General features: G+C 43.0%; 1 long non-coding RNA gene across 4 annotated transcripts; it reads left to right on the top strand.

Annotated features, from left to right (window-relative positions):
• The first annotated feature begins 108 nt into the window (after positions 1-108).
• LOC133036634 (uncharacterized) lies at positions 109-2,704 on the top strand. Of its 4 annotated transcripts, none has more exons than XR_009687211.1 (4): positions 110-1,093; positions 1,174-1,478; positions 1,617-1,719; positions 2,018-2,704. It is a non-coding gene; the product is annotated as an uncharacterized LOC133036634 (long non-coding RNA). The 4 variants fall into 4 exon arrangements; XR_009687209.1 differs by having other exon boundaries at positions 114-1,478; positions 2,018-2,050; positions 2,328-2,704; XR_009687210.1 differs by having other exon boundaries at positions 109-1,478; positions 1,982-2,704.
• The last annotated feature ends 8,438 nt before the right edge of the window (positions 2,705-11,142 follow it).

An 11,142-nucleotide genomic window follows, 5' to 3' on the forward strand; every position in this document is an offset into this window, starting at 1 on the left:
TATATTAAAACTTTTTTTTTTGAGAAAAATATTAAAACTTATAATTTTATAAATATTAATGTATTCATCTGCAAACCAAATGACATTTTTTATATTGCTTATTGAAAAAAAATATTACACACCCAAAAACTCCCGCCTATCATTTTCATCTCCCGCCTAATGTTTTTTTTCTTTTCTCTTTTGACAGCTCGCTAACCCCACCACCCAGGTCCCTTGATACCCAATGACACGCCCCTGATACCCAATGAAACCCACGAAACCCACACCCCTTATACCCAGAAAAACTCACGCCCCTTATACCCAAAGAAACCCACGCCCGTTCTCATCCTCATCTCGTCGGAGGCGTCGCCCAACCCCGAGCATCTCAGTCGGCATCGCCCAACCCCGTTTTGTTCCCTCTCCGACCATGACGATGGCCACAAAGAATCTCCGCCCATGAAGCATCTCCGGCTACGAAGAGGTTAGATCTGATCCAAACTTATCTAATAATAATTTTCATCAACAAATCTAGAAAATGATATATATATATATAGAATTCATTTGATTTTTCTGGGTTTGAGATTTTCTTATATTTTTTTACAATAATTGTTGTAATTTTGATTCAATTTAGCAATAGTATAAAATAGGCCAGCTGAAGAAAAATGGTGAAATATTTTGTTTGTTACTGATTGTTTTGTAGTATTGCAAATCACAACAAATAGTGAAAAAACTTGGGCATATATGGCCTTTAGTGCTTCTGCAAAGAATGTGAGACAATTAATTTGTCATTTGTTAATTAATTAAAACATATAATTAATATGCCAGCAGGTATTTATAAAATCCTAAATTATATATATACAAAATATCTGCAATATATATACTTTTAAACCCAAACGATATTTTGGCTTCCACAAAAAATGGAGCCTTTCTGTATCTAGGAAGGAAGAGATTAGGAGTTTGGTCCTTTTGGCCTCCGAAGAGGTGGCTAGGCTGAGCTCGAGGTGAATACGGAATCAAGTTACAGCGTCGTTTCCATGGTTACTCTGAATTAATGTGTCGTTGTTTATTTCTCCACCACTACTCGCTGTGATCAATGCAAAGTGGTTTGTCACTGGTATTTATTTTGACTTGCCATTATTAGATTTTGATAATTAAAAAATTTTGTGTTATAATCAAATGATTTGCTGTGTTTAGTTTTTATTCAATTAGAATCAGAATTTTGCGAGGGACGTTTTATAGTGTCGAGTGGGGACTTTGATACAGTTAAGCTTAATCCTCATCATTCAAGCACTATAACAATACTCATTGACTAATCTCATAGTGTCATGTAGTTTCCAGAGGCTGCTTCCATTATAATACACATATACTAAGTATTTTCTTATTATTAACATAAATATATATGTGGAATTGGATTGTGTTCAGTGTTATTCAAGGAAGCGTAAGTGAGTTTTGCTTCCACAATTGCAAACCAGCTCCAGTCATAATTGTTCCAAGCAAAGGTATACATTATAAGCTATATTCAATTTCTGATCTGAAACCCTCTCCTCATTGTATCTGAATCATCCTTCGTCTCTCGAGACCCAAAGCCAACTCTCTTCTCGCCCTCACTCTCACTCTATTTTTTTTTTGCTTCGCAGGTGCCTAAGTGGGATTCAATAGTGGGTGTTTTGAAAGCATCTGCTAGTGTACATACCTTGTTTGGAAAAATGCCTGAAACAATGACATAATCATATTTGTATGGTATGTTTCGTGTTAGTTTCTTATTAGTATTAATACGAATGGAAATGTACGTCTTTTATGTTTTTTATGGTGATGTTTAAAGTGGTATTATTCTAAACCTTAATAATGTGATTGATTTTTTAATGAAATATATGTACATCCAAGATATAAATGCATTAAAGTTAATTTGTATTAAGGACTTTGTAACTTGCTGCCAAACTTTCAAATTGGAGACCTTGGTGAATGATAGCTTTTATTTTCTTTGTACGCTTGGCAAAGGTAGATGGCTCATATCCTGATATGTTGGTCTATTATGCAGACTTTGGTGTGGTGATGCTGGTGGTATGAAGAGGTCAACTTCTGTAAATGATTCAACTTGCACACAATATCTAATTTTAATATTTAGTTCAAAAAAAAAATTATGCAGACTTTGGACCACATTGATGGTGAATTTAAGAATTACATTTCCCTATATATATATATATACACAATAGAATATGGAAATTTAAAGAAAAGTAAATATGCATACTTTGATGTTATGCTCTGTTATGCTGTTTGATGTTTGATGTTTAAGTGCATTTTTAAATTTGTTTTGATTTTAAAATGTTATTGTTGGGGTACTTTCACAGGTGTTCTTTGATCCAGAACTTTGGTCAGTGCTTGGACTTGCTGGATACGAACTATTTCAACTATAAAAAGGTGTATACCTATTTCTACAAGAATGTATAGGGGCTTCTAGCTTCTGAGTTGGAGATAGGGGCTTCACATTTTTTTTTTATGTTTGTTTGTTTTCCTAATCTAGTGTTAGTGTTTTTTTTGTTCATTTAGTTTGGTTTGTATTGGGGTAACTTTTTTCTGTTTTCCATGTTAGCAACTCTGATCCATATGGAGTTTGTTGTTGTAGTTCATAGACAATACAATTCAAGCAAAGATTATGTAATTAAATTTTTTATGATTTCTATTGTAATTTTTATGTAATGAATAAATGTGTTCAATATTATTTAAATATAGCTTTTTGAATAATTTGTTTTTATTATATAATTTAAATGAATATATTTTAAATTAAAAGAAATTATAAATTAGTTTTTATGACTAAATATTAGTCACTGAATAATTAATTTATGTAATTCTTTATTTATTATTGTCAACTAAATTATTTAGTCGCAAAATATTAGTTTTTTATGACTAAATTTTAGTTGTTAAAGTTTACTTTTTTGGTTGTTGAAAGTGAATATTTGTATTTATGTGACCAATACATCAATCTTACTGTGACTAACTTTAATATATTTTGTAACTAAATTTTAGTCATAGAAAATAATATTATTTGTGACTAAATATATTAGTCACTAAATCTCTTTTACAACCGACATTCAGCGACTAAATGGTGACTAAAAATAATTAGTCACAAAAAGTTTTGGGTGACTAAATAACGAGTTTTAATGACCAAAAAACTAGTCAATGAAAATGGGTTTTTTTGTAGCCCCATACGCTCCCGGAAGCCCAAGTAATACTAAGGCATCTCCGCGAGGTGTCAGGCTTCCCCTGAGCAATCAAGTCGCATTTAATGCCGCATGGGAGGAAACGTGTTGGAACTGCTAACACGCAATAAAGTCTGACGACACAACCCCCAATCTGCAGCTACAAAGTAATGATCATTTAAGTAGATCGACGCCTACACTGTGAAGAGTCACATCAGTCAAAAGACAATAAGGACATTCCACATAAAAGCCCTACAACACCTAGGGATTTGACTATGCATTACTCATGGTATATTCATTGGGAATGCCCAACTTTATGGATACTTACAGATACACTTGTACAATAGTTCTGGGGATCACCCCACCAAAAACACTATAAATACCCCCTCGAAGCTCATTAAATGGGGTCGAGAATCTTGGGTTGCATAAGAGCAAGAAGAGTAAATACTCACCAAGAACATTCTCTGTATTTATAAGAGTGAAATACTCACCAAATACATTCTCTGTATTAAAGACATCCATAAATAATATAGACTCGTGGACTAAGGCTCATTAACGCCCGAACCACGTAAAAATCCTTCTCTAATTTTCTCACAGCTCTATAATCTTATAATATTTTATTGGTTGCCGAAAACCTCGGTCAACATTTTGGTGCTTTCATTGAGAGCTGAAGAAAGCTTCTGCAAACAAACACTTCACTTTACAAAAATGGTGGAGACTAGAAGTACTCGTCAACCTCGCCCACTAGAGGATGCTCAAGATCCAAATGAGGAGGATGTAGCCTCAAGAGCAGCTGAGGGTTCTGAGGGAGAAGAAGGAATTCCTGATGACGAATACGATGGAAATCTCGATGAGTATGCCTACGACGAAGGTAGCTACTCAGAGTTGGTGCTTTTAAGGCAAAAAGCTATCGATCACGAAGCCGAGATCGAAGCCCAAAAAGCACAAAACTAAAAAATGCAAGAAGTGATGTTGGCCATGCAAAAAGCCATGGAGACGGCTGGTATTCACGTCCATCCCAAAGCAATGACTGCTGGACTCGGCAAGGAACCAGAGGAATCCTCGCCTAGCACCCAACAGCAAAAGTCTAGGGAGCCTAGCCCCATAAGGTATCCCGCTGAAGGGAACCAAAAGAAAAACCCTACCTCTACCCCTGGGCGGAAGAAAAAGGCGCAGGACTCGCGAAAGGTCTGCTCAGATTTCCCTAAAGGGAAAGGTCCGCAGAGGGGCAAGCTCCAAAAAGGGAGTCTTGGCCCTCAGGATCGAGAGGACCGAAAAAGCATTTCCGTGCACTAGGAGCCCGGAGGTAGAGGAAGAAGAGGACAGAGATGTCCTCCTGTTGATTTGAGAAATCAAATCAATGGGAATCAAGGTGACCTCCGAGATCACCTTGACCAAAAAAGATACGGGCCCGCGGTCTCCACGGGTACGTTAAATGAAGGAATCATGGCGGAACTCGCCATACTCTGAAAAGATATCGCCCGAGTCTCCCGGAGACAAAAAGGGGAAGACCCTGACTCAGAATGTGAGGACCGGGAGCCATGTGCTAAGCACATCCTGGAGGCCGAGCTCCCCAAGAACTTTAAGATGCCCGAAATGGCAGCTTATACCGGGAACTCCGATCCAAGCGACCACTTGTCACGGTTTAACCGTGCCATGACGGTCATGAGAGTCAGCAATGACGCAAAATGTCCGTGCTTCCCGCTTACTCTAAGTGGGTCCGCAGAGGAATGGTTCAAGAAGTTGGAACCAGGATCCGTAGGCTATTGGAACAAGTTACAGACCAACTTCCGGAGACAGTTTGTCGCTGCAAGAAAGGTCAACCTAGAGGTCAGTGCCTTGACTAACATCAAGCAACTGCCCACCGAGACCTTGAAAAAGTATATAAAGAGGTTCCGAGAGGAAGCCTCAAAGACCAAGAAAGTTGATGACGGACAACAACTTGCCCTTCTCCAGGCAGGCATTCGTACAGGGACTCCCTTCTGGAACGAACTACAACAAGAGGGGGCTGCTAGCCTTCAGGACTTCCAGAAGAGAGTCCAAAAATATATCAACCTTGAAGAGGCCCAAATAGTGACCTATGGAGGATACTATCCCACCGGGATAGCAGGGTACATGCCCGGAGCACCGCCCTCGGGTACTGTCCCGACCGCGGCTCCGCCGATGAGTGGCATACAGTTCTCTGCCACTCCCGGATATAGTCAGGGCCAGGCCTTGGCACCCGCATCATCCCATTTTGGAAATCCCTTAGGGATAAATGGGCAAGCTCCCTCGCACTCCGCTCCAACCACTAGCCTGGCAGGCCCTTCCCAGGGCTCGAGGAGTAAAAGATCCTCCAAAGGCAGCACCCGGACGGGAGAGAAGCGTCAGAAAAGGGGGTACACTCCCCAGTACACGCAGTACACGGAGCTGACAGACTCCCAAGAGCGTGTGTACTTTGCTACTAGGCAAAATACGCACTATCGGAGACGACATCCTTTGTACAAAGATAGCTCCCGGATGGATCCAAGCAAAAGATGCGAGTACCACAACGACATTGGTCATAGCACCAATGAATGCAAGAATCTCAAAGAGGAGATTGAAAACCTGACCCGATTGGGCCACCTCTATGAGTGGATCAAGAATCGGCTGCCTCACCTCAATCCGGGCCAGGCGATAGGGGTTGTGCCCCAGGGAACACCGGGGGTGCAGCAGGAGTATTGGCTCCAGTTGCTCCCGCGGGCGACGCCCAGCACGTCCTTGTTCTGCCGCCCAGACCAAATGGGAGGGTAGCCATGATCTCCGGAGGACCCCATATTGGAGGAACCACCCGCAAAGAACTAAAGCGGTATGCTGGGGCCGTAAAGCACAATGAGGTTTGGGAGGTTACTCAACTCCCAGCTCAAAGGCCCCGGCTGATGGATCAACCCATCACATTCATGGAAGAAGACGCCAAGACGGTGCGCTTCCCTCATCATGATCCGCTGGTCATCGAGACCCCCATCGCTAATAAGGTGGTGGCCAGAGTCTTGATTGACAACGGAAGCTCCGTGAATCTACTTTTCAAGGAGGCCTTCACTGCAATAGGCCTGACGGACCGAGACCTCTCACCCAGTGGTTCCCAACTCACAGGGTTTAATGGAACGACGCTTATCCCAATTGAAAAAGTGACACTTCCAGTCACCTTGTGCCCGGACACCCCCCAGAGCACATTCAAGTATTGTACCTTTGTGGTGGTGGACTTCTCGACCGCTTACAACGCGATCCTCGGCCGACCGACCCTGGTAGACTTTGGCGCAGTCACATCCATTCGGCACCTGTGCTTAAAGTTCCCTACCCAGGAAGCTGGAATAGGGACGGTGAGAGGAAATCAGGGGGAGGCAAGGCAATGTTACAATGTTGCAACCCACCTGCCCGTACTGATGGTCCGAGAAACCATTGAGCCAGAAATGGCTGAAGAAGATGTGTTGGATCCCCGAGTGGGGTCCGAAAAAATTGTGGAACCAATGGAGGATGTCGAGGAAATATCAGTGTGCGACTTCGACTCCACCAAAGTACTCCGGCTGGGAAAGAGCCTAGATCCGGAGGAAAAAGAAAAAATAATAAAAACACTGAAGGGTGCCATCGACATTTTTGCATGGCACCAAGAGGACATGACTGGCATAAGTCCCCACGTCATCACCCACTTCCTCAACGTCAACCCGGACATTCCACCAGTCCAACAAAAGCGACGCCCTCTCGACTCGGTGAAAGCCGAGGCCCTAGAGAAAGAGGTGGATAAGCTTCTGACTAACAGCATGATCCGCGACGTATACTATCCAGAATGGCTAGCCAATCCGGTCCTGGTGCCCAAGCCGAATAGAACTTGGCGAGTTTGTATAGATTTCACTGTTCTAAACATAGCTTGTCCAAAAGACTGCTTCCCGCTCCCCAGGATCGACCAGATGGTAGACGCCACTTCCGGATTCAAATTACTATCTTTCATGGACGCCTACGCCAGGTATAACCAAATAATGATGCACACGGCGGACCAAGAGTGCACTAGCTTCAGGACCGATAAGGGGGTATACTGCTACCTAGTCATGCCTTTCGGACTGAAGAACGCTGGAGCAACCTACCAAAGAATGGTCAACCGGATGTTCAAAGGCCTCTTGGGGCGAAACATGGAGGTATACGTGGACGATATGCTCGTCAAGTCCAAAGCATGAAATAGCCATGCAGACGACTTAGAGGAGTGTTTTGAGGTAGTCCGGAGATACGGCATGAAGCTCAACCCAAAGAAATGCACCTTTGGGGTCAAGTCAGGGAAGTTCCTAGGCTTCATCGTCAGCCAGAGGGGGATCGAGGCAAACCCGGAAAGAATCCAAGCTCTCCTGAGCATGCCATCCCCCAAAAAGCATAAAGATGTGCAGAGCCTAACCGGAAAGGTTGCTGCCCTGAGCCGTTTCATCTCCCGGTCTACAGACAAGTGGATCCCCTTCTTTAACATACTGAAGAAGTGTCAAAAGTTTGAGTGGTCGGACGAGTGCGAGGAGGCATTCAAAAAACTGAAAGAGCATATGGCCAAGCCTCCTATCCTATCAAAACCTGTTCTCGGAGCACACGGTCAGCGCTGCCCTAGTCCGGGAAGAAAAGAAAACCCAACATCTCGTGTACTATGTTAGCAAGCGCATGATAGGAGCGGAAACAAGGTACCCCATCATCGAGAAACTAGTTTTCTGCCTCCTGATGGCCTCAAGAAAATTAAGGTCATATATCCAAGCACATCCGATCAAGGTACTGACCAACCACCCGCTCCGGCAAGTCCTCCAAAAACCAGAAGCATCTGGAAGGCTCCTCAAGTGGGCAATGGAGTTAAGTCAGTTTGACTTACACTACGTTCCCCGAATCTCCATAAAAGGCCAAGCCTTGGCCGACTTCATTACCGAATGCAATGAAGCCGAGGCAACCGCAAATGCGCCAACACCATCGGTCCCCACATGGAGAGTATTTGTGGACGGAGCCTCCAATAAAAATGGATCCGGAGCAGGGGTGGCAATGATATCCTCGACCGGACTACGACTCCAGGCAGCCCTACGGTTCGACTTCTCAGCTTCAAACAACGAGGCCGAATACGAGGCCTTGATAGCAGGGCTGAGGTTAGCAAAAGCCGTAGGGGCCAAAAGAGTGGAAGTCTACAGTGACTCCCAGCTGGTCGTAAATCAGATATCGGGAGAATACCAAACACGTGGCGAGCGAATGGCCGCGTATGTAACAATAGTCCGGGAGCTGCTCCACGAGTTCACGGACTACAAGGTAGAAAGAATCCCCCGAGAAAAGAACGATCACGTGGACTGTCTGGCTAAGTTAGCTTCAGATAGTGAAATCGAAGGACTAGGGGTAGTACCAGTGGAACGCTTGGTAGAGCCAAGCATCAAAGTAAAAGAGGCCATAACAACGGTTGGGCAAGAACCTAGCTGGATGGTCCCCATCATAGAATACATAACAAAACGTGAGTTGCCCCAAGAAAGGGCACTGTCTCGAAAGATTCAGTATCAGGCTCATCGTTATGTAATGATGGATCAAATTCTCTACCGAAGAGGACTCAGCATTCCTTATTTAAGGTGTGTATCGGACCCTGAAGCTAGACAAATCATGCTAGAGGTCCACGAAGGGTTCTGTGGAGATCATACAGGAGGACCCAGTCTCTCAAAGAAAAATGTAGACAGGGATACTTCTGGCCAACAATGAAAAAAGATTGTATAGACTACGTCCAAAAGTGTGATTCGTGCCAAAGGTTCGCGAACATACCGAGAGCTCCTCCCAATGAAATTACCCTGATGACTAGTCCCTGGCCCTTCGCGGTTTGGGGAATAGATCTTATTGGGTCCCTGCCAACAGGAAAGGGAGGAGTAAAGTATGCAATAGTAGCAGTAGACTATTTCACCAAATGGATGGAGGCTGAGCCTATGAAGACTATAACTGCTTAAAAAGCACTAGACTTTGTTATCAAAAACATAGTGTGTCGATATGGCCTGCCTCATGTTGTCGAGTGAATTTCGCAACACCAAAATATATTATTTAATTAATATAAAAGAGAATTTTTAGAGAAACGACAAGTGCGAGTATTCGACCTAGAATGGCGAGTACTCGACTGGGAATGCGAGAACAATCAACGAAGCTGGAAAATATCAATAAGACAAAGAATTATAGTGGTTCAGTCAGATTGTGATCTGCTTAGTCCACTATAGCAAATGATTCGTAGTTGCCATTTCATGGTGGATCACCCCTTTATATACAAAGCAGGCGTCCAATCGGTTACATAAGGATCACATTCATTGTTAATCCATTATTTACATATTGAATTGCAATAATTAAACCCAAACAACGTTAACATTAATAAATGGGTGACAGTTACTGAGTCCATCAACGTATGCGTCTTCCGCATCTACGAGTTGACTGTTCATGTTCCGTTGTTGAGCTCGCAGGGTTATCATTACGTTTGGACTGTCTGAGTCCTTAAGCAATCGCCTCTTGTAGACATCGCATATCGAGCTGATAGAACCTAGACACGAGAGTCTATATCAGTTTATCAAGGCTATTGGGTCGTTGGGACCAAATCGCACCATAGAGGGTTGATCTCTATGCTTTCACAAAAGTATAGAGAGGATACTCGCATATGTCCCGACACATGCGAGTTGGATCCATTCTCTCATCCTGCATAACGCGAATTACAGTTACGCGATCCGACTTTGGTCGTACTCGCAAGATCTCGTTGGCTTTATCCTGGCGAGGTTCAAACTTCGAGGAGTCTCTCATGGACAATTCAGCTTTCATTGGAAATCTGAATATACGTGTCCTTTAAATAGGAGTCTTATCTCGAGTTTCTAGGTGAGAGAAATCTCACCATAACACATGCCCCTAGTTTCGCGATGTGACAAATGCGGTCACAGAGGGAAACTATTACTCGAGAGACAGGTGAAAGGTTGTCACGAGGAGGTGACCTTTTGGTTGTCCCGTCGAGGGTTTCGAAAAATGACGGCTGTAATTATTACTTTTTATTGCATTTATGGTGCCACGTCACAAAACTCCTCGATTTTTGTGTAGGCGTGGCCATCGTTGGCCGTTAGAATTGGCGACCTTAGACATTCTGGTTGCCACGTGTCGTTATCCCAATTAATAAGGGATATGGGTATTTAAACCCTTTGATACGAATCAAAACTTCCATTTTTCCCTCTTGTTCTTAACTTCCTCCTTCCCTCCATTACAGAGACTTCAAAACCCACTTTCATTTTTTGCCCAGATTTCTACCACTCTTTCTACAATATTCTCAATCTCAGAAGTGATTGAGAGCAATCGCAGAAATCAAAACTAAAGGTTAGTTTTCAAGTCATTGCATTTTCGTTTTCTGTTTGGAGAAAAAATGCTTTACTTTCTGGGTTTTGGTATTTTTGAGGCTTTTTTAGGAATGTATGCTTGTATGGGGTATGTTTATGAGGCTATGTGTTTTAGGTAATAAACCTGGGTAAATTCATAGAATATGACCTGTAAACTGACATAATCGCACACGATATATCGGCACTGTTTCACGTCTTGAACACTCGCGGGTATTCAGATGAACAACTCGAATATTCGCTGGTATTCAGATGAACAATTCGAATACTCGCGAATTGCCAAGATTTACCTTCTTTTGACTGATAGCTAGATCTTTTAGGATTTTTATATGTCGTGGGCTGAGTTGTGAGGGTATCAATCGCCGTTCCAAATGGTGGGTGTATCTCAGTATTCTAATGGTCATATATGCGATTATATGCCCCTTGAGATACTGAGGTACACCCAGCCATTTGCAATATGCGATGATACTCAAATGATCGTACTCTTTGGCTGATAGGTAGTCTCGGAACGGTGGGGGTATCCCAGTAACTTCAGGGTTATGCTCGAAAACGCATGCCCCTTGAGTCACTGGGATACACCCAGCTGTTTCTGGAGGTATACCGCTTGGCCCAGG

Source organism: Cannabis sativa, chromosome 4, assembly GCF_029168945.1.
Source record: "Cannabis sativa cultivar Pink pepper isolate KNU-18-1 chromosome 4, ASM2916894v1, whole genome shotgun sequence".
Classification (NCBI taxonomy): Eukaryota; Viridiplantae; Streptophyta; class Magnoliopsida; order Rosales; family Cannabaceae; genus Cannabis; species Cannabis sativa.